The 25,364-nt window shown below is 36.6% G+C and overlaps 1 long non-coding RNA gene across 1 annotated transcript; it reads right to left on the reverse strand.

The window, feature by feature from the left end:
- Positions 1 to 611: 611 nt before the first annotated feature.
- Positions 612 to 24,813, reverse strand: LOC135411737 (uncharacterized). Its single transcript, XR_010429271.1, has 3 exons — positions 24,327 to 24,813; positions 22,972 to 23,014; positions 612 to 5,885 (listed from the first exon to the last, which is right to left on the reverse strand). It is a non-coding gene; the product is annotated as an uncharacterized LOC135411737 (long non-coding RNA).
- Positions 24,814 to 25,364: the final 551 nt, after the last annotated feature.

A 25,364-nucleotide genomic window follows, 5' to 3' on the forward strand; every position in this document is an offset into this window, starting at 1 on the left:
GGGCACAGTCTGCCCATTGTGCCAGATCTCCATTTAGACTCAAACCCAGGCAGCGGGTGGGTTTTCACCACCCTGGTCTTGGCTAGGGCACTGTGCCCCAGTCAGAGTAGTCACTGTCCCTGCCTTGTTGCCAGCTCCAGGAGCAGCCTGATCTTGCTGCTCACAGATAGAAAATCATAGTGTCCTGCAGCATGATGTGTCCAACTGGGAGTGCTCCAGTTGTCTCATTGCTGAGAAATGTAAGAGTAAAGCTGATTCAGACACCAAGATCTCAGCCAACAAGGTTGCTGGAGGTTAGACAGACTCATTATGGAATAAAAACCTATAATTTACTTCTACAATAATTAGCCCAGGAGAAGCAGAAATTATGCTATTTATCAGTTCCAAAAAAAGGCTCAAAATAGAAAAAAAAATAAATTGAGTGATTACAAATTTTAACTATGCCCCAAGGTTTAAATTTTTTTCTGGTGCTCAGTTTTGTCAATGAACTAATTATGGAGTTCACTGAATACTTTTGAGTTTTTCAGACAGTGACTTATGTAATGATAAAATCTTTCACCAGTTCATATATTTTTATAAAAAGGAATAGTTAAAGACTGAAAAAAGATCAATTTACTTAGTTAAACATTTATATTTGGAGACACTGACTATGTATAATATGTGTAAATTGCATGTACAAAGTATTACTTTCATATGCAGTTCAAATATGCTACCCATATAACATATTCAGTATCTCTAATTACAATCTCACTCTCTAAAATATTCAGATACTTTCATTAATAATCTTCAGATGACCATATCATTTTTATATTTCAAGAATGATGAATTTTAGTAGATTATTTCCTTTACCTCATGTGAAGCTATCTGTGTTCTTAAACTCATCATGAATATTTAGCTCCATATTTGTCTGGGATTCATGTGGAGAATGTCTTGGTGAGTCACATTCATATTTAGGTGCAGCATTGACTTTTAATATGTATTTTTATCTTAGACACAACTTTACATGGGAATGAATTTGCTGCTCAGTGTTTATTTTTATGTAAGTTACTAAAAAAAATTATTAAAGGAAACAAGATTGTTAGAATTGCAATTCACCTCCAGCTTAGTTTTACAATCTCTATGGAAAATATTAAACTGGTATCATTATAAAATGTAACTTAGGATGGTAAAAAGTGCAAAATTATTTCCATTTTGTTTTCACAGGGATTAGCTGAATGAAATATTTACATACTGTTTCTTAAGTGTCACGCAGCTGTTTTCTCTATACCTATAGAACTACGTTATTTCAGAATACACTATTAGTAAACTATTATTTACACAGGTACAACCATGATTCTCTTTTAGAATTACATTGGCATCGACACTCTATTTTCATCATCATTGACAAAAAGAATAGAGGGAATTCAACGTGTTTTCATTAAAGTTATTACAATCTTTAATCTCTTTTATTATATTTTGTTTTTATTTTACTTTTCCCCTGCATATCTTTTATGAGCTTCAACTGTTCATGCCTATAAATTCTGAATCTTTGGCAACTGTGCTAAAAAGTTAATTAAGGTTTAACTTTATACAGTTAGGGAGATGAATGTGGTATATAATGCACATCCTTATCGGTTGGAAACAGAATGAAGCTTTCTAGGAGATGTCATTGTCAGTAGAAACAAAACATTTGCATGCATGGCAATGTTTAGGAAGTGGTTCCCTAACTTCCGCACATTCCTGCTTTTTGAAATTCACATAGTAGTTCATTCCTACTGTAGTCTATTTTAAAAATAATTAATTCCTCCATAAATATCGGAAGACAATTACTACAGTGGAAGCATAATGCTTTTAAATGTTCAGTATGAAATATGAAATGAGAACAGAACAGTACAGGTCTCCTTTATCAATTTTTCCTCTGACAAAAATGCTTCTGCTAAACATTCTCTTCCCACCAATAACTAAAAATACTCTGAATTAAAGGATCAAAAAGTACTTAAGAAAATACAACTATTCTTTGTTTAATGGCTAGTGTAATTGAATCTGAAGGAATATTTCTGAAAAATTTGGGGTCCGAAAGGTGGACTCTATCAGAATTAAATTCTGCTCCTTGGGCTGCCACAAATTCCTGTGCAACACCCTATAAGTTAGTGCAGACAAACTGTCAGAGATGGCAGTTTAATTGATGGCCATACTGTGTCCCATTTGAAATCCCAAAGGTGGATTTATAAAACCACATGCTATTGTCCAGATGTCCTTTTTAGAGCAGCTCCCCTCTGCTTCCCCTACAGGTACACATGTGAAATAGTTCCCCTGAATTTCAGCCTAAAACTGTTCTTTTTTTCTTTCCACTGCCTATGAAGATAATTCAACAGATGTAAGGGTATGTCGTATAGGTATACTGTAGTATGATAGAGCGTAGTGTGGTACAGTAGGAGAACATTTGTGGAGTGAAGCACAAATGTGTGTGTGGATGCTGAGGTACTGATATGTGCTTTGTGTCTGTTTGGGAGATTTTACTTGGCTGGGTCCTAGTCTCTCTGCCAGGAATGTACATTAGCAGGTCTACCATTAGCAGGTGTAGTGTGTTAGGTGCATTCCTGGAATAATCCTTTGCCTTAGCTTAAGAAGTCCATTTGTGTGCTTTGAGTCTGCTCTGATATGAACTGATGCTTAGTAAATTCTGGATAACTGGGAGATTTGCTTCAAATGAGCACTAATGATCTGAACTACAATACTAGTGTGGATGTTCCCATAGCTGTATAAGGTGGATGAGATTTATCCCACTATTACGTTCACAGCATCAGATATTGTTTTCCAGCTGGTCACAAAGTAGTTAAATTTCTGCTCTAATGAAGCATTTACCTGCAGGTACAATTAGATTAGATATCTTTACCTTTACAAGACTCAGTTTTTTTGAACAATTACCTTTAATTTAGTACTGGTGTCTCTCTTGCAGCTGTACAATGGAAGCCAAATTCTTACAAATAATAAGGAAAAAATCTTCATACTAATGAAAGAACATACTTTTCTTTCAGCGTGGGAGACTAAGATAACAAAGGGGAGGTGAGACTCTCATCTTAATGAAAGCAGTTCTAAAAAAGCTACTCTTCCAATATCATGCAAATAATTCCTTATTAATTTTCCTAGCTTTATTTTCTTGTTTTCTGAATTTTAAAAATGAACACTTCTTCATTTATATTAAATAACTTTTTTTAACCATCACTTTCATGATACATTATTATAATGCTCTAATTGTATTATACTGTATTATACTGTACTATATTATACTATACTATGCTATACTAATACTATTTAATGTAATTTCACCAATTTTATTAAAGTGTATGATGTACCAAAACCATTCCAAAATAGTCATGGGAACACATTTACATATATCCAATAAAACAAAAGCAATTTGTCCAGACAGTAGGGGGACTGATTTCACAGCATCAGTTGCCTGTGTTGCCATGTGGTAGAAGTCCTAATTTACTTGGTGTCTTTGAAGTTTTGTTGTTTCTCATTAGTCTTGCTATAATATAGAAACACCATTATTATCTGAACAAGGAACTGCTGCAGTGACATTTCCTTTGATAGCATTCCCAATTGTCTTCATCCAATAGCAGTTTTAATGGAGTGAGTACTTGATGGGGAATTCCTTGTTTGACAGGCACCAGCTTACACGACAGGGAATAACTCAGCCAGGAAGAGGGAAAGTAAGTCATACTTTTTCAAACTAAAGAAAATGCAACTCTGCCATTTGCATACTTAGTCTGCAACTATTCCTATGTGAAGAGACAGAATGATTCCACAGCTGTGAAGATGTATCCTCTCAGTTTCAGCTTGGGTGATTGATTGCTTCCTCTGACAGCTCTAACTACAACTTTGGAAAGGCTGAAAGGTTGGAAGCTGGTTTGCATCTAATCCCCTGACTTCTAGGAAAGGATCCAAGGAATATCCTGTTAAGAAATAGAGCTTTTCTAATGTATCATAAACCACAGCAATGAGAACCAGATATCTTGTTGGAGTTTCTTTGCTGTGATGGAGCTAGTGAAGCATAGTCTGTTCATGGCAGACTGCAGGTCAGACGGTATTAGTCATCTCAGTTTAAGTGGCTGGAAAGAAGTACTTTGAAACCTAGCTAGTGGCCCTCTGTAATATGCAGAATGAGCAAAGTCAAAGCATAAACTATAACACAGAAATGTTGTAAAAAGAAAATTCTTAACAAGTTGGAACATAAATATTTTAATGGAATTATGACATGATGGAATAACTGGGAAGAAAATTAATTATTCTCATTGTTTTGATAGTTTTGTTTGTGTAATTCCTTTAACAAAAATAAATATACAATAAGAGATTTCTCTTACTCTTAACCTTCTGGTGCAGGTCAATAAAATTCCTAAGTACTCATATTTTCAGGTTTTATATAAGGGTTTGCCTTTATATTTTTAAGATTTCTTTTAAAAATCTATTGTTTCCCTTGCAGAGACAATATGAACTGTGTGAGCAAACAAACTGGCTGACTTAGTAACTGGAAGGAATGAAACACCGCTAGCACCTAGGGAGATGCATTTCAACACTCGTCTTAATGAGGTGATTTCCCTTTGAAGTCAGCCTGTACCACAAGTAATTGTTTTACACCAACACCAAGAGCAGCTTGACAATATTCTTGTCCGCTAAGACTCAGTCTAACAGCCATGTTCTGTGTTTTCAATTAAATACATGTTCTACAGACTGTAGAACTGTAATGCTTCTCAGCCTGAAGAAGACTCTTTCAGTTGTTTTGACAATGTAGGCATTTTCCTCTTTGTTTGAACATGTGTCAGGGGCTCAGATGTGTCCTTAGTAAAAGTTTGGATTGTGGGTAGCTAGTAAAGAATGAGTAGAAAACTAGCATACCAGAGGAATCACTCTGATTTATTGGTTCCCTTACAAATGTAAAGCCCTCTTCTCTCCAAACTATGCTATTGTCTGAAAAATAGTAATGATTTATTTGAAGGTATTTTCTTTCTCTTCTATCATGCCCATAGTTATTCTCTATCTGATTGCTTTGCCTCTTACAAAGAAATCATAAATTTCACATTCCTGGTTAAGTGACTAAATATGATGTGACTGTTATAAAATCTGCAACACCAAGCCATTAACTACTCTGATGTCTAATGAGGTCTACCTCAGAGAAATATTTTTGTATGAGAAATGCAGGATGTTTTTAATTTTGTAATTTTTATTTTCAACCATGAAATATCTAAGTGAAACATTTCAAAACAAACCAGTACAGATAAGACTAGTCTGATATTTTGATTTAAGCTTTGATTGAAGATGTAAACAAAAATGAAATATTGGAAATTGTGACAAGATAAAAATGTTCATGTTGGACTAAATACCTTTAAGCAAGTTAGTATTGTAATTTTCGTCCTTCTCCTTCTTCTTTCATTTATACTTATTCTACAAATTCAAAAAGGAGCTCTGGATCCTGAAAACATTAAGGCCTGACATGCAGGAGTCAGTGTCAATATGAATTAAGATTAACCAAGTATTCAGGAAGTTAAATATAACTATGCATGTGCTGGAATGGGACCTTTTAAGAAATCTTACTGAGACACTAATATAAGAAATTTTTCTTTTCAAAAAGTAGTAAAAATTGTTTAGATGAGTCTTAAGCTTAAAAGTGATTAGGACACTTTTGCAAGTACTTTTCAGTATTTTTGAAACTGTGCTCCTTCAAAATGCCAATCACAGCTTCTGAGCATTTAATATCCTTGGCAGTGTCAGTGCCCCTACTACTAGTGGGACTGCCTAGTGTGAAGCTATGGCTGAAGTTCTCACTCTGCTTTGACAGGCTTCAGGCATAAGAAATGTGCCATCAATTCTCTGTAGACCACGCCACACAGCAACAGTTGACCCAGCTGGAAAAGAAGGTGGGAAAAGGAAAAGTTAAATGAAGGCATTTTAGAACTCTGTTATTAAAGAGAAAAAATAAAGTGCATTTCGAAGCATTGCTTGAGGGCTTTTTATTGAAAAAATATATTTGATAAGGAAAAGAAACTGAAATGGCTATGCCACCTGAAAAATCCCTTGTAGATATTTCTCACTGTTATTTTGTAGAATAGTTTCAAAAATTATTTTGACTTTTTTAATGTGAAAAAAAAGTTACACCTCCTTCTTTCTTTTTTCTTTTTTTATTATTATTTATTTTGTTTGTTTTGTTTCCCAGTTGTTACACTAAATTATTTGTAATTATTTCTAATTTTAAAAAATCACTGTCAGAAACTTGACTTATGCTTCAGTTAAAAGTCATTACACGTAACTAAGATTTTCAAATGTATCTAAAGAAGATGGATGACAAAGTACCTTTAAAACATATCTTTAGTATTCTGGCCAGTTCCTATGAATTTTAGCTATAGGACTATATGTCATCAGGCAATATGATGCCTAGACAAAACTTAAAATCTTATGACTTCAGGTACCTATACACAGTGCCAAAGTTCCAAGTAAAAAAAATGAAAATATGTTGACCCTTCTTGTAGGAGCCCAGATTGCCAAGTCTGCTTACTGCAAGACAGCAGATGTGAATTATGATCTTTTTTTCCCAGAAACCTTCACTTTTTTCTTTGAACACATAGAAAAGCAAACAAAATCAGATTAAATTTCCTATTGCTTAAAAGAAGTGCTGGGAAATCACCGGAAAACAGTTTTTCATAGTAAATATTGGAAATGTAATTTCCCTTTCTTTCATTAGAGTTTGAATTTTGGTAACACTATTTAAGCTAAATTTGTTGGAGAACATCTAAAACCTCTAAACCCAGTAACTATACTTTCTTTTTTTATTATTCTTTTTGGTTTTGAATTTTCTTTTTATGCACTCTTGAACTAGATGTCATATGTATGGTTTCACATGGATATAGTAATTGTTATCGTTCATCAATCACCACATCAACCTGTCGCTGTTTCGACAATAACAAATCGTACCTAAAGGTCTGCCAGGCTCCTAGGTGACTATCAGTGACAGAAATTTAGAATTCCAGGGCTAATGCCTTTCAATACTTGTAGTATCTCACACTCTGGTCTCTTGGCAGAGTGGATATATTCTGAATATTTCAAGGATGTATATATATTTAATTAGATGTTAAAAGTCTCAGAAAAAAATTTTGAGCAAATGGGTCTTCTTATGAATAACTGCTTCATCCAGACTGTCAGTGAGGAGTAAAAAGATGATAGCATTCCACCAAGCTTTACTATGGGTGTGTTAAGATGACTAACAAGCATGCTCAGAAGCAGAATTCCTCACTGTTTCAATAAAAGATGCATGTCCTACGTGTGAAGACTTCCTTTCTCTGCTCCATGTCTACCATGGAAAACAGGCATAGTTGTGTGTTCTGTGTGTGCTTGTTTAAAAGGAAAAGTATTGGGCCCAGGGTAGATGGGAATGTCTCTGACACCTCAGAGGGGCGAGGAGTTCTTCACGATTCTTCTTCTTCATGATTAATACTGGATCACGGGATATTTCAAGAGTCCTTGACACAGGTGGATCCATTATGGCCATCAGCAGAGATGAATATCTTCAGGCTATGTGAGTGAATTGTCCAAGGGGAGTTATCACAGATGAGTCATTTGTGTAAGGACAAGGAAATAGTACCAAGCCCATAGTCTGAGGTGTCACCTGTGCACGCCCTCTGAGTCATCACACTTCCAGTCTTTTCACACTGATGGATACATTCTTCCTCTAGGATAATAGAGTACCATCCTTATCTTAAGTCTCTCCCCACGGTCTAAATTAGTAGGCATACTGGGAGAAAAGAAAAGGTGGATACCAAAGTATTTGTGTAACCCAGGACACCATGTTAAGCTAAAAGAACAATAGGCCATATGAAGCAACTTAAAAAACAACAAAGGAGATTGTGTTTAAATTTTCTTAAAAAATGAAGTAACCTTCTAGAAAGACAGAGATGCTGAAACTTTTCGTCAGAAGGGCAAAAGTTTTGGAAAATAGGAAGTGAAGAGAGATTGTAATGGTAAATGGTTCATAATATGTGTTAAATTCTGGAAAGCTGTGAATAATCCTTACCAACATAAGTCATCCCATTTGTACAATGTGAAGAATGAAAGCCATCTGATATAATAAATATAATGGTCTGTTCATTCAGTACATTATTACATTGTGGCTTTTAGGAGAATTTAGCAAAAAACATATCATCTGAAAACAGGTCAGCCTAAAATTCATTTCAAGAAAAAAGGGTTTTGAAGTAACAACTTTGTGATCTATGCAGGGAAAAGTCATCATCATCATGGCTGGGCTTCGTGAACAAAGATTTGGGGAGGGCTCTACCCACGTTTGTTGCAAGCGCGCTGGTGGCTAAAAAGGCCAATACGAGATAGACAAGTCCAGTTGCAAAAGGCACAGCAGAAGGACTTCTTAGGTGGTATATTCTGCAAGACAAGTTGAGTGAAAAATGCAGAGGTCAAAGACAGTCTGACCTTTGGGTCGGAGAAGACAAAAAAAGTTATTCAGAAATGCACTTTTTTTAAAGAAAAAAAAAAAGAGAGAGGCAGAATGCAGAATGCAGAATGCAGAAAGCTGAAAGCAGCATCTTAAAACAGTAAATGAGAATAAACGAGTAGCATTATAGAGGAGATGAGTAAAATGTCATGTTCATGTTCAGATGTAGAAGTCATCAACTAGAACTGCAAGAGTAATTTTGAACTCCATATCCACAACCAAATCTTAAGTATGTCACTGTTCTCCCTCTGGGTATTCCACAGTTTCTGTTCTAGGGGTATCCTTGTGATCATTTCTTATCTCCTCTGAATTAACCTCTGGGGTCTGTTGTAGAGGCAATGATGAACCTGATGATTTTCATCAAATTAAAATTTGTTTAATGAACTAAATTTTGTATAAGATAAACCATGATTACTTCAGGCAGTGGGTTTTACTTATAATAGTCTTCTAGTCTAGTCTGAGCTGTAATGTTTCATAGATACTACAGTAAGAATTCAATAGTAAAGTGGTTTTTTAAATTGGTTCTCTTAATGTTACTCTAGCCATGTTAGTTTGTGTTAATTTCTGCACCTCTGCCTAACTTGACAGTTCCATTTCTATATACACAGAAATATGACATATGACATTCACCCTCATCCTGTCACTGGATGCCCTGGGAAAGTTTGGCTCCATGCTTTTTACTACTCCTGCATCACGTATTTATCACATTGAAGATACTCCTGAGCTTTTTCTTCTCCAAGCTGAACAAGCCCAACTCTCAGACTCTCCTCATATGACAGATGCTTCAGTTCTTGATCAACCTCATGACCCTTTGCTGGACTTGGTTATGAGGTCTCTTCTCTCCACATCACTCTCCACACTATGCTTGCCATACTTGTCATAGAATCATAGAATACACTGGGTTGGACTTTCTTACTGGATAGAAGTTCTTCATGTCTCTCCCCCATTGTTCCTAGTTTAAAGGTGTCCTCATCAGTTTGGTCAGCCTGTTGGCTTTTCCATGACTTAACTGTGTGGGTCTTCTCTCTTCGTAGCAGTCCTTATTTCTCAACAAATATCTGATGGTCATAGAAACCAAAGCCCTGCTGTTGACACCAGCTGCACAAACAGTTGTTGACCTTCAGGATACGTTCACTCCTTCTCAAGCCCTAGCTCCCCCTTCCCCTTCAGGATCAAGGATACACCACCTGGAATGATGTGCTCTTGATCATCTCCTCCAGAGCGCAGTAGTCATGCTTGATATATTCCTGGTGTTCTCTGATACTATCATTGGTGCACACATGAAAAAGTAGAAGGGGTCTGCTGTTACCTGAGGGCTAGACAAAATTTGGCATTCTTCCCACAATATCCCAAACCTGTCCCCCTAGAAAGAAGAACATGTTCCCCAACAGCAGGTCAAGTAAGCAACTAGAGCCCCTGTTGCCTGCAGCAAAAGCTCTGTTGTCACTCCTCACTTCTTCCTGGTGCTACCATGTGTCTCAGTCTCACTTGGATCCTATGATTCACTGGAGAGAGCTCCTAATACCTCATCTGCCAATCTGCAGGTAGTGCAGGAGTCATCTTCCCCCACTGGAAGAAGTCACTGTCTTCCAACTTCCATCATCACGGAAATCTCCACTTCTAAGCCTAATAAGCACGAACTACACCTTCAGTGCATTTAGAGTTCAGGTCCTTGGGAAGATCAAATCAAACTCATTTTCTTAATCCATACAGTTCTGATTCTTTGTTCAGGAATTTTAAACAAGTCACCTTTAGGACAATACTTTTTTCATTTTATTGTTGTCAGGCAAGCAAATTTAATTAAATCACACTAATTCTGAGCAGACGGGATGAAGAAGTGGAGGAATGAGACTGAAAGGGCAAGGAAGGGATTGATTCCTTGCCCTGCTTTCACCAAAATCCCAACAGCATGGTATAATTAGGAGAGTCAGGATCAGTCAAAGATCAATCAAAATTAAAAAAACTCACAACTAGTTCATAGGGAAAAGTTCATAGGGAAAGCTCTATGCAATAAAAAGCCAGTAACAATATTTCCTTGACTCTGTTTATGTCATGTTTGAAGCCTGAGTCTCCAGTGAGGGTGTCATGACCTCTCCTGAGGTCACCAAAAGTAATCATGGGGATGTGAAACATTGACAATTTATTAGGTCCAGTAAACAAAATCTTGCCTTTCCACTTCCGTTCTATCCTTCAGCTTCAAGAACAAATGTCAGTCTATCATCAAGACTACAAAATGCATGCACAGATAATTCTTACAGGTTTGTCACTATTACTATGTATATGTATTTTCCTGCTGGCTTATAGGAAATTCAAAAGATTTCTAGCGTCCTGCTTTCCTTTCACTTCACATAAGCTGCACTGAGATTCTAATAACGCTGATAACAGGGCACACAGAAATCTCTGGAGCATCAAGGGCACTTACAAGGCATGATCCCAAAAGGGAATAAACATAAAATCATAGAATTACAGAATATTCTGAGTTGGAAAGGACCCACTAGGATCATTGAAGTCCAATTCCTGGTCCTGCACAGGACAGCCCTGCAATGTGCCTGAGAGAGTTGTCCAAACACTTCTTGAGCTCAGACAGGCTGTGGCCACTTCCCTGGGGAGCCTGTTCCAGCGACCAACCCCTTTCTGCATGAAAAACCTTTTCTTAATATCTGACCTCCCCTAACACAACCTCATACCATTACATGGTATGTTGGTAATACTATGATATGTGGACAGGCTATGGCAAATAGCCTTCCCAGGTGATCTTCAAGGTCCCCTTCCAATCCAAATCATTCTATGATTCTATGAAATAATATAAGGTAGATATACAAATTTATGAAATCTCAGAGTGAGGCAGGATGCAAAAAAATGTTACAGCAAATATGGGATGGCAAATTGCCTGTTCTGAGTATGCCTGAGGAAAGAAAATTGTGCCTTTACAGGATGATCAGCAAATCCCCACCTCATCTTTGTAACTGGATTTCTGTTGCTACTGCCAAAGACAGAAGGGACAACTGGAAAGATGGGAAGAAGACACTTCCTGGGAACAATAGCTCTTCCTCTTAAACTCTTTTCTGGTTCTTTTCCTGAGCCCGGGCCTGAAGCTCCCTCACACTAGGAGCAGGACTTCCCCCAGCTATCTGCCAATTCTTGGGAACTTGAGAGGAGGATAGGGATACTTGGATATGAAATACTGGTTATAGCAGGGGCTATAACACCAAAGGGAAGAGAGAGTGGGAATGTGGATACTGTACTCCTTAGGAACAGAGGAAGAGGTTCCAGCAAAGAAAGAGGAGGCATGGCCTCAGCTCCCCTGAAGTTTCCTGACCTCTTGGCATCTTTGTCCTCTCCTCCCCCATGCTTACTATTTTTCCCCTGTCTGCACCTGGTCACAGCTGAATACATCTTTTCTGAGTTTATCTGGTCAGGCCCCTGGGGGCCAAGGGTTGCTCACTCCAAACACAAGGACAAGTTCTGTCCTTGTTCCCATTACTTCATGGATCAACACCTGCACTGGTTTCATCTTGACCTGTCACTTTCCCATGGGCTGTACTTATTTTACTGAAGGGCAGCAAGAGATTTTTGCCTCACAGAGGGGTCATCTTAGGCAGGTACTACCTAGATCCTATAGCACAATAATTCTTTGCCTTCCTATTTTCGTCTGCTATCTTTTAATTGGTGCTTTCATCCAGTCAGTCACTCTGTTGCTTTGTCAGTACCCAAGGTAAGACACCGTGATGTTTAATCATTTGCTGTAGTTTACAATAGCTAATTGTCTCAGGTGAGCATGTCAGCTTTGTGTTACCTTGCAAAACACATTTCCAGATACGTTATCACAGTTCTTGGGTGAGCTCCAAAGAGCCCACTCCAACAGAATAACAAGAAGCAGGAAACAGGCACAGCCAGATAGTGCCAATCTGAAATGTCAGCATCAAAGGAACAAGAAAGCAAGAACACAGCTCAAATACACCACTCTTGGTCTAAAAATCAAATTCCACTACAAGCCAATGACAAAAGGCATTAGAAAAACCCTAATGGGACAAACTGCAGGGTAAAAGAGAACTTAAAGGTTGGCATTAGACTCAACAATTTTGGAGACTGACATCAGAAACATTTATAGAATATTAGGGGATAAGAGCTCCATCTGAGCAGATAAGGTCAATTTTTGCACAGGGATGATTTTATATGGCCTGTTTTAAGGAAGTGGGATGAAGAGGTATAAAGGAAAGCAGAGATTGGGTTGAGTGGTTCATTTTGTCCCTTACAAACCTAGTAGGGACCAGGAAGTTTTCATACAATGCACTGAAGTCAGAAAGAGGGTGGAAAGAAGGTGGAAACTCAGCAGAGAGTAAATTAAGACCTGTTGTCCCACAATAGATTATATGAGAGCTATATTATAGGAAATAAAAAAAATATTTGCCCAAAGCTTATTGCCTAAACTTTCAAGAAAGCGCTGAAGGTGGAATCAAGCTACAATAAATGGTAGCTACAGCTTTATCACTGTGTAAATGTTCTTCAACAACAACAAAAGAAAAACAACAAACAACAAAAAAGTGAGCTACAATTTTTGAAAGTTGCAACCATCTTAGGCTGAGTAGGCAAGAGATGAACATATGGCCCTCGTACACATCTCTGTGTCCATATTCAAACCTAAGTTATGCTCTTCTACGTTAGAATTCAAATGAAGATAACATGGAGATGATTCATCTCTTCCAGCAATAATTAGCGATGACCAGTTTCTTTCTTTCAGCTTCTGCTTCCAACGTGGATTATATTCACATTGAATTAGGTGAAAATATAATTTGAGAATTTAAATAATATATTATTGTATTGAATGTTGTTTTGTTTCAGTGTAAGTGTGGGCTGTGATTTTCTTTCAATAAGCTAAATTTTTAAGGTTTAGAATCCTAATCTCAAAATTAAATTTAAAGAGAAGAAAAACCACACAAGACAAGCTTTTCAGATGCTGTAATTCATGTTCAAAAACCTGAAATGTTTATTTCTAAATTTTCTAAGATCAAAAGATAACTTGCCACATTTGCATTTGAGCATTTGTTGGTAATGCATAGAATCTATGATTGCAGTAATTAATATGGATTAATACAATATTAATTGAATGTCTAAAGCACTAATCCTGGAAAAATGGTTCAATAACTCTTGTATTTATCAGTACATTTGCCATAAAGCAGACTAAAAAAAAAGATAAAAAATAAAAAGATAAAAGGAGATCTTTTCATCTTGTATGACCAAGACACTGAAGATGGCACTGCTTCTCCCCAAAAATTAAGATTGACTGATAATTAGGATCAGTCTTCCATAATGTAGCCTATGAAAAAGTACTGCACAGATGTGAGAGCGATCCACCATGACAAGAACAAAGCCTACTACAGCAGTGTTGCTCTACAAACAGCCTGAAACTCTTTAAAGTTGACACAAGGTGCAGTTGACTCTAGCTGTAGCTGACACTACTGCTAACAGTAAGCTTGAGATGGTCTAGATAAATGGCCTCTTCAGATAGTTACCCACACATTAGGTACGAATCAATATAAATACTACAGATTACACATGCTAAAGTATAATATTATTTTTTATCACCACAGGAGAAGGAGAGGAAGCATAGGAAGAGAGATCCCCTGCTGAGTTTTTCAGCTTTCTCAAAAGTCTCTAAACCTTTCATTCTTAAAAAATGCTTTTCTTTTTTCCTTTTTATTTATTTTTTTTTTTATTCTGCAGTCAAAGGACATAAAAGTCCTAGAGGAACTTAATTTCTTATCCCTGGGAGCTTTCCTGATGATGCTTTTGTTACAAGGGCTCTCATAAGCAAAATTCTCTTATAGCCTTAGTAAAAAATTAAACATTGCTTTCCTCAGACACTACTTTTAAGGAGTTGTTATCTATGATTTCTGTGTAAAGGAGCATTACCAGACCCCTTCCTGGTCCTATCAACTCTGTTTAGTAGGCCTTTGTTCCTGTCATGGTTGTATTTCTCTATGGAAATTACAGTAAGAGGTACTGAAGCACCTATTCTAGCAGTCATGTCCTGACAGCCATGCTAGCTGTGGGGGGAAATCTTCTGAAATGTTTTCTGACGTATATCAAGACAGATATGAAATTCTTCTGTCTTTTAGGCTAATTTGGAAAGCCATGAAAACGTTCAAACATTTGGATCCAGCTGTTACCACTCACACAGTGACCTCCCTGTGATAGGCAGTTATATTAAGAGCTACTCTGTGCTAGCTCCAAATGAGATGATACATCTACATGATTCAAGTCAGAGTTCATAGAATGAGAGAAAAAAAAATCATTAAGGTAACTGGAAAAAAAACAACAACTTTCAAGCAATCAAAAATTTCCTGTTAATAAAGTCAGCATACTTCAGAGCTAAATACAGGCTGAAAAAAAATTACTCTCAGCTTAATAAGTTAATTGGTTAGACTGTGAGACCTTGCAAAGCAGTAGACGTATTTAATTGGTTGCGGGAGTGCTCAGGGATTTTCTACATAGCTGAACATACATTAAAAGATTAGTCAAATAATTCTTAAGTTCAGCTCAGTTGTTGTCAAGACCAATTTTTACTTTGCCTTTCTTAAGGGAATTGGCTGCCAGAGCTAGTTCATCCATTGTATATGGCTCTCTGCAATGACGAATCTGCTGCTTTTCCTATCAATTATTGTTCTATGATATTCTATAACTTTAATGGAGCTGATACATAAGCTCATCTGCAGTGACAAGGAAGGATTATTCTCTCTCTCTCAGATCACTAGGAAGCTCCTTTATGCTTATACTGTCTTTTCTGTCAGTCATAACTGTATTCCTTAAGAAACTGCCATATTTCCCATTTTTCCTTAATTAATAGAGAAACCAGTCCTCCAGCAACTGATAAGGCCATCACAGATGGGATCTTCAGCAAGAGGATCCACCTGAGCCACCTGTTTATATTTTTCGTCTTTATGAGGTATTTTTGGCTCAAACCACACAATTCATGCTCTAGCTTCTTCAGATACATATTAAAAACAGTGTGAAAAAAAAAGACTGTACATTTCTAGCTGTGTTTTCATATTTCCTATTAAGGAAATTACTTACTATGATCTTTGCAACTTACCTTTTAAAAATTGAAGTGGCTAGGAAGTATTACTATGGGTGGTGTCAGAGCTGCTTTTAGGTTTATAATGACAGACAGATGCAAACTCAGAATAGAGATGATGAGTAAAGCGGGATTTTTTTCAGTGCAGTCCAGCAGTGTTAGTGCTGTTAAGCCCCACACAAAATGCGTCAGTATTCTCATTTCCATTTTCTACTATTGAAAGATTTGGGTTACAGAATAAACTTAGATGCCAGACACCTGACTGCATTTTAGCTAGTTACCATATTCATTATTTGCATTTAGCAACTGTTAATACAACAGCTGTTGAAACTACTAATGTTAAATCTTCCTCTGTTACTAAGACACGATGGTTTTTAAAATAAAACTTTTCAAGCAAGGCTTCCAGACAGTCGTGATGTGAAATACTGCTACCACCCTTTGACAGGATTTCCCTGTTTCCTGTACGAGTTATGAAGGGTGCATGGACAACACGATCAGATGTAACAAAGGTTCTATACTGTTTGTGAGTACTGCAATAACTAGCCTAATCTGAGGGTCAATTTTTTTATTTCTGTGTTTGTTATTGACATAGTATCTGATTTTGTAATTTGGGCAGCTTGAGGATGCTTTTTGTCACTGAAAGCAGACTTTAAAGTTTTATCAATGTAAGGCCTCATGAAAGACCTTTTATGTGGTATTACCAACTTGAAAGACCTTTTATGTGGTATTACCAACTTGATTAATTTGGTAAACCTTATTTTTACAGCAGTAGGCATGTATGAAGATGTCCAGATTTATTAAATTTTTCATAAACTATCTCCAACAGTGACACCTCCATTAATGTTAGTATAAGAGCGCTAATAAGACCCATTTTTCCCTCCTAAGCAACATCAAGGAACAAATTATCAGTCACACTTGTCATTAACTTGTGATTTTCCAGAAAATTTTCGTTAGAGGCATCTGACTATACAGCATGTATAAATATGTACACCACTGTAGCCATCACAGCTTTCACCCCTTTCCTTCCTGAGCTTAAATGTTCTTTGAGTTGTTCAATGCTACCATGTGTTAACTCATGACTGTATTAAAACTGCCTAAATCACAGCTTGCTATGATCTGATGATATTATGGCATCACTAGATAGAATTTTAAATTAAAACTGTTTGGGTGTTTTACCTTCTGGAAGCTGTAATACTTCTTTTGTTGTATTGATCTAGGACCTGACTTAGAAGAGTGGGAAGAGTAATGAGACTTTCCCTAAGATAGCAAGTGATGAAGATAAGTGCAAAATTGAACTGACAAGCTTTAGGGTGGTAATGTTCTTGTGTGCCCTGGTGACAGCTGGTTGGAAGATTTGTGCTGAAAAGAAGTGGTTCTCCAGCTAGAAGATACATGATAAAAGAGAAAACAAAAATAGGGGTTTGGCATCTACCTTTGAAACTAGTCACATTCTCCAGGAGAATAAAAAAGATTGTTCTTTTTAATGAGAAAACATATGCCCGTGTTACTGAAAACATAGACCAGGAAATTGTAGTCTAAATATTCTGAAAGCCTACTTCATGGGAAAAGAAACTGAGGTAGAGACAAGCAATAAATGAGCTAATTGCTGTCTACATTAAGATATGTAAACACAGCACACAAAAAGGGAAGAGTATTTGGAAGAAGAATGTACAAGCACTTTAGAATTCCAAGTACTTTCTGAAAAGATGGCTGATATTGATTCACCATGTATATTTTTAATAAACTTGGTATCTCTTCTCTATTCAGATATTTTGGTACCTAGCTAAATATTATGGTTGTCATATACAATGACAAACCACCAATTTCTACATTTATGGCTGCTGCCCCAGGGATTTTGAGAGCCAACTGTTGAAAGAGGAGAGTTAATCAATGACTCATGAAAACAGAAGGGTCAACGCTTACCTTTTTCACTTTCATGAAGTTTGAAGACATCAAAACAAGAAAAAAAATCTATAAAGCAAAAGGCTGTGTGTTTTGCCAAGGCAAATTTTTATCTCCAATAAAGATGATCATCCAATCAATGTTTTCAAGTTTGAAAACATCATGTCTATAGCCACAATTAAAAAAATAAACAAAACAAAACTCAGCAAAAAGCAAAACACATCACAAAACACCTGCATTAAATTCGGGGAAATCTGGAAATTTTCTATTTACAATTGTTATACAAGAACTAAAATTATGTTATTCAATATGATCTTTGTGTTTTGTTCTAATCTGAATATGAAGAAATCCTATGAGAAAGTGTTACAACAACTTCTTTCAACATAATTATATCAGACACCTTAGTTCTTTGTCAGTGTACCCTTTACTTGCAGTTACTACCCAGTAGTACAGGATTACTGTACTAATAGCTTTCTATTTTTCTACATTTTTATCATGCTATAGGTTTGTGCATGTTGTTTTCATGCTTCTGCATCTCATGTATATATTCTGGAGAAGGATTTGTACTTCATATTTGAGTACCTGTTTATACTGCAATTAAGCTATGACTTTACTAATTCTGTGTTCTCTTTAGGCCATTGGATTTTACAGGTGCATTAGAGGTCAAGATGCAGCATAGTCAAAGTGTAATCTCTTTCAAACAGCAGAAATTAACCTTGAAGTATCACAGAAATGATAACTATGTTCTCCAAGGAGAAAATGGAATTTTTCTTTCTACCCTGAAAGTGTCAAAATAGCTTCTTTTTTGTTGCCTGGAAGGAGGATACTCTGTTCACACATTATAAATTAAAATGATTGAAAAGGAAGAGGAAAAAACCAAGTTGATAAAATTATCAGATCTGTTATTTGTGGATGACATTTAACTAGATATTTAAAAATAATCTGTCACAAGGCTGAACATAACCAGTTATCTTAGGTTATTTCTGAACTGCCACCTGCTTAATATTTTTGGAAGACAACACTTTAGGGCAGACTATACTCCTTGATATATCTGAATACTGTGGAAATTGCAATATGCAATAAGCATAATAAAAATCTTTAATTAATTAATAAGATTCGAGCATCTAGAACAAGGAGAAGGAAAGACAGGAAAGTTCCCATGAACATTCAGTTGTCAATCAGCATACAGTTAAGAAACAAATATTTAAACATCTTCTTTTAGAATGGAAAATCATATAAAAACTTGTTAAATAACTGGGACATTTTATGTAAGTGTTGCTATGGGACTTATTTTTCATTCTCGTCAAGCACAGAAGAAAGAGAATGTATCTAGATGTCCACTGTGTCTATTTTTTACACATTCCATAAGACTGATGCTCACAATTACTTGGCATATTGAATTTCTTCAGGACATGCCTTGTATTATTAGAACTTCCAGTAAGCACAGATATAGATGTTTTTAGCAATGAAGTTTGTGAGCTAAACTACTGTACATCAGATCAAACATTCCTCCATTGTGATGGATGACTTCCCTTCAGCTCTACACTTCTGAAGCTGTTCTGTTTATTTCATTTCAAGCTCACTTTAATCCACACTTGAAGGAGCCAAATCTATATTCAGCGTTGAAACTGCTCAGTGTTCCTGTCAGATCTTTCTTTTTATTTTTTTACTGATGCTATTTAAAGGTTTTCTGTTAGAAAGCTTAGAATACAGAAACGTATACAACTTAATTTCACATTCTCTATGCAATTTCTACCATAAAAACAGCAAATGATTCAGTAGCCTTTAATCACAGAGCATGTCTTTTGTTTCTCCAGCTAAGGATTTTTTTTCCCCTTGGTAAAATGGCAAATTGGGTCTTCCAATTGGGTTAGCAAGAAAATATCCTTTACTTAAAAATTAGCAAGTGAGCATCTGTATTAACACCTTCTTTCTTTTCACCTCCAAATTCAAGATTATTGTTCTCTGCATATTCAAAGATGTCTGCAGAGCTTTGAGCATTGATAGTAACTGGAAGCCCCAGTGTAAACCTTTTGAATCTTCTGCCAAGATGACATTAGGCCAGAAGAAACACTCATTATCTCTAACTGGCCATCCTATAACAAATAAAAAGTCTTGAACACCAGCCAAAATTAAAATCTGTCCCTGTTGTTTTTATGTTTGGTAGCATTTGTGTAAGACACGATCATTAAATCATAGAATTCAGCTTTCACCATCTCACCACTCCTGCCTGTAAGCTCATCAGTAAAAGCTACATAAAGGGGTGTGCTTAGCAGCATGATACAGATCCTAAGCCACTGGCCTGGTGTTTTGGTCTCATAAGCATATTAGACAGCTTTATGGGATTTGCATTTAACAAAACTATAAGGAGATTAATTACAGCTCCTTAAGCCACTGGAAAATAATGTAAAATCGATTACTGTGTTATTGGCTAGGCCAGACAAAAATCAAATGAGCACAGTACTTTCACTTTCCATTGCAGATTCCCATTAGCAAAGATTTCTCAGATGTGTGGACATGACTATGAAATGTAGGATAATGCTAGCTAATTTTTAACTAGGGAACTTTTTTTTTCAATTCTATGATGGCTACACATAAGGCCTTTGTGGGAGTACAGTGGTCTTTTGTATATCACTGAAGATTGCTGAAAAATTTTGCAGATAATGAATAGAGATCCAATGTTTTTTTCCTTGTAGATAAACAGCCATGGATTTATCATTTGATGATCAATGCATAGTTCAGTGGGGAAAATTCCATTTGTCTGCATGTAGTACAGTACTTACACTGTACTGTAATTCACAAGACATTTTAAACAGTTCATCGTGAAGAATCACATAAAATTTTACTTGAAGAGTTTTGAACACAAGATTGAAAATATTTGAGGAATTTTATTTAGGGATAGGCCTGTAAAACAAATTAAAGTACAAATTCTGTCCCCACTTAGGTATGTTTTTCACATATGCCTGATGTCCTCCATCCTCTACAGTTTCTTTTGAATGTAGTATATTTTATAGTGTTATAATACATATTTAACACAGACTGAAGTCCTAGTGGACAGTAGTGCATGAAACCAAAACAGGAACAGGTTGAGCTGAACTCTTCTCCCTTCCTTCTCCCAGGTTCAGATTATACTCCACAGCAGAAGACTCACTCTGCATGGCAAATCACACATAGCTGAGATGCATAATGGAGCAAGTCTGCATGCATGGGAGAAAGGCACACACTTCCAGCTGCTGTAAAGCAGTATAATGTCTCATTAGCTGGAAAGGAGGCAGAGAGCCTCTAAAGTGCTGTGAAAGAGCCAAGTTTGTGTGAATTGCTGGAGGGAAGATAATGGGGGGCAAATCTAATAAACCCAAGACTGCTATTAGTACAATGTATATTAAATTCTTTGGAGTTTTTCATATTCAATAGTGACTCCAAATGCAAGTATTTTGTGACTCATCAGGGAGTCTAATTCTCAGTGTAGAACATATATGCTAACTGGAAAGGGAGTCCTGCTGTGCTTTATCTCATGTCATTATAGAGATCCAAAATATATATTTGGAAAACGCTTTAAACTAATATTTTGGCTGAGGTGAGCTAGGTCCATGAATATTGCTACCACAAGTTTTCAAAGATGGTTGAGAATAATGAAAAATTATTCTCAAAGCTTGTCCAGACAAAGGTATTCTAAATCATTTCACACTGATTAATATAATTTTTTTTCCTACAAGAGAGGCAGGACATCGCTACAAGAGTTCAAAAATGCTGGGACTTGAACTGTTTTATAAGATATGCTTGTATTTTCTAGATGCATTGAAGACACATCATATTATTTTCTTGAATATCATATTGCTATCACTTCATAACCGTGTATGGATAAAGTGAGACAATTGTTGGCAACAGGAGTGCCAACAAGTCATAACAAGTCATAATATGATGTAATATGTAATATGTAATGTGTAATATGATTTACTAATATTCATTAGTAGAAGTCTCAACAAAAACAACATTTAGTTTTAAAGGTGTAATGAATATTAAGCAATTCTTGAACCTTGTAGCTATACAACGCTGGGATGAATTCGGCCTAAATTGAAAGGAAAATAAATGAACAACAAAACCAATGAAACTCCTTGAATTAATTAATATAATTTTTTAATCCTCAGGTAGATTAGAGCCATAAAATATAGATTCTTTCAGAAAATCCACACACCTCACTGTCCATGTCAAAATAATATTGTCTTCCTGTTAAAAAAAAAAGTCCTATAAAACACAGTTGTCTGATCTGAAATCAGAAAAGTTTTTGGCTGGAAAAACAATAAAGATAACCACAAAACCAAGTCTTGAGGAATAAGAATTCTTAAGAACAAACACTTCCTGAGACGTTCATTATGAAAAAAAGAGAATGCTTTTTGCTCTTGTACAGAGCAATAAATTTTACCATTTGAAAAGCAGAGGAATGACTTAGTTCTACAGCCACTTCCAGGTGGGTTGGAGAGCATCTCCCTGCCGGCTGTGGCTCTGTCGTGCATTAGGGATGGACAAAGGCTCCATGAGAGCTCTCATTTGGATGCCTCAATTGTACTGTCATTTGGCCATTGAAAAAAGACGGGTGTGAAAAATTATGTAAGACATTCTGGCAAAATAAATGAACCAGCTGGTTTTGTCTCTTCTATATTTGCTAAAGTAAAAATACTCAAATAGCAAAGAGTGCTTAGGGAGAGACCACTCCTTCTGTCATAGGTCAGGAATGTGACTGTCTGCTTTTAAGATAAGGCTTGGCGAAATCATTTCTGGCCGGAGCCTTGGCATACTGAGTAAGATAGGAATCTAACTGCGTTCTTTTTAAAGCTGGTCATCAAATACTTATCTGATGAGAGAACTCGGTGAAATTTCCTATTTGAGCCACTAAGTGTCATAGCAATCTGAATAGCTAAAAAGATTTCTTGGATTTAATAAATCCCTTCTAGGAGAAAAAAAAAATTGCTCTTAGATTACTTAGGTTCTGGTCACCTACTTACTAATCATCTCCTGACTAATCCTCCATGAAGTTGAAGCCTCAGTGATTTCCTCTTACCCTCTTCCTGATTTGAAAGTTATATTCTCTTAGAGAGGAAGCAGGAGCCACATCATGTGATATACACAATCATTAACAACACTTTGAAAAATGAGTGACAACAAAAGCACACTCTGAGGTTACTGTACATTTTTTTTCCTGTAAATTATTCCCTCATTTCCAGCATATTTGTATGAGGGACAGTGGAGAAAGTGTTGAAAGAAATATATGGTGTCTGCTTAGACGAGAACATGCTGATAAGCAGTGGCACGTCTTGACAAGCATTTCTCCTTATCTCATTACCTCTCATTCTTTCCAGTTTCTCCTCTTCAGCAAAACATTGAAATGTGACTAGAGCAATAACAGTGATTAAAATGTCAGATTGCTCTGTCTTTCACTATTTATCTTATTTTCCTCATCTACTCAGGTACATACAGTTGTGGAGGGAAAATGGTAACTCAAGGATGCTGAAGTTGTTACCCATTTAAAAGATGAGCGTCGTGTTGCTGCTTTCTCCATGTGTCTGTAAGCAGAGAGAGAAAGAGATGAGGGAGTGTGTCAGTGAGTGTGTGTGCGTGTGTGTGTGCATGTCGTATGCAGAATAATCTTGCAATCATCAGAAGGATTATTTTTGGTGAGATAGGTGACACCATATAAATTTAGCAACACAGCTTGCCTCCTTAGAAAACTGTTTGCAATGCTATTATTAGGCACCATTAAGAACTGAATGAGTCTGCCTATTTGCAATATAAAACATTCATGAAAATATCATAGGTCCCTTTTTGCAGCAAGCATGCTAAGTAGATTCTGTTCAACTGTGTTATGGTTGCATTTGCAATTTTACAATTAAAAATATTTAGTGCTTTAATTATTAATCCTAATACACAGAGATTTAAAGCATTCTGATAAAAGTCTCCAGATCAGGCAAATTCTCAGTGAGAAAAGGCAAAATGTATCTGGAATAGAAATCATCACCCTCATCCTCTTGAAGAATGTAACTAAACTTCACTAAATTGAATTCATATAAATGTTATTAATTTTCTGTTGTATACAGACTAGCTTGTCCCCTGTTCCTCCCCAAGACATATCTATCTGGAGAAGGACACTGGAAGATTGAACCACCTATGGGAGATGTCAGGGAAGGATTAGTCATCCTATGCCTTCACATGAGAGATCTGCAGTCTGCTACGCTTTGCGAACATTGGAGTTCCTCTGTTTCTTTGTCATTATGAGTGCTCCTGAGAAAGGGTAGGATACGGTCTGTCATGAATGAGTTGTTTAGGTCACTCAAAGAATCTCCAGCAAAAGGTATCGACAAAAACAGGTTTAATGCAAAATTGTAAGCACAACAAAGCTCACTGGCAAAGTTCACTTTACTAATTTCTAGATGCTTAAAGCACACAAAGAAAAATCAGAGTAAAATCTAACATCTATCATTCTAAAAGTAAAATACACCTAAAATTATTTACGTGTAGGCTGGGGATGAAAAAAATTAAGGATGGGACAAGGTAAGGATAAAAAAGAATAAAGGACATTCCCACTGAGCCATAAGCTTCAGAATGGACCTCCTTGCCAAACTTTGCTGCAGACTTGACCAACAGTTCAGGCCTAAAGGTTTTAACAGTGCTTAACAACACCTAATCAATAGCCTAATTTAAACAATTTAACAAAAGATTTTATAGAATTTACTATAGTACAATCATAACTCTTTTGTAGGCCTAACTTATGAATCTAACATACTTAAGAATCTAAGAGAATAACATTCATAGTGCATTTGCTATAGCATATTCACATTTGCATGCACAGGATACAAATATGTACATACAAATATGTACCTGTGAAAAATTCCCCTCAAGTTCACTGAAGTACTCATGTTGGATGTCTTTGCATCTTCTCAATAGGTGAAGGGTTGAGCTTTGAGAAGTGAGGCTCCGTTGTCGGTGTTCAGCAGCAGTTCTTCAAGTACAGCAAATGAGAGTTCTCTGGCTCTGAGAGGTGTGCTGCTCAGAGTGAGATTGCTGGCCACAGCCCACTGTGGTCCAGGAGAGCTCAAAGGGTATCACTTAAGGACCACTATTTATAGGGTTGCAAGACAGATGGCTTTAGTCATAGCAATTTTCCATCCTGGCTGCAATTCAGGTCAGCAACTTTCTTTGAAAGTTCAGTAACAACAATGTTGTACCATTTGGGCTGTTAGTCAGGCAAGAAAAATAATTTTCCGGGGCAGTTGGTTAGAAAACAGGAGATTGTTAGACAACATAAATTCTTGGGAGCAGACAGTGTTTCTGATAAGCTCAAGAGGAGCTTAGCCCAGATGTTGTTCTTCAAGGCTGAGGCCTAACAAGCGTTTCTGAGATCATAATGCATCTCATGGAGGGGGGAAGGGGCATTGTGTCACCACAGAGTGGGAGACCATTTACTCAGGTTGACACACGACTTCAGTCTGGTGATTGATCTTTCAGTTTGGTGACTAAAAGACAGGCAGATGCCATTTCAAAGACCTCTTTTAGATCACAGAGTACAAAACCAAGAATCTGAGCCACATTCAAACTGTGAGTCACTTAGGTATGAGTAGAGCCTTCACCATGGAGTGTGCAGGCAGGTATGTGTCTCTTCCTCTCTATGTCAGAGCAGCAGTCATAAGCAAGTAATGATTAATCAGATGATTCTACCACATATTTGTTTATTTTAGTATCAGCTGGAAGTAAAAACAACTCTCTAACCAGTTTTTGGATTTTTATGGCCCAGAGATGCCTTCATGTAGCATCATTTGCAATAGTTTTAAAGACAATCACTGTAACATGTAGACACCAAAAATCACTCTGCAATGTTTTCAATGGAAAGTGCAGTGTGCTGAGATCACTGACTACAGG

This window comes from Pseudopipra pipra, chromosome 3 (assembly GCF_036250125.1).
Source record: "Pseudopipra pipra isolate bDixPip1 chromosome 3, bDixPip1.hap1, whole genome shotgun sequence".
NCBI classification, from domain to species: domain Eukaryota; kingdom Metazoa; phylum Chordata; class Aves; order Passeriformes; family Pipridae; genus Pseudopipra; species Pseudopipra pipra.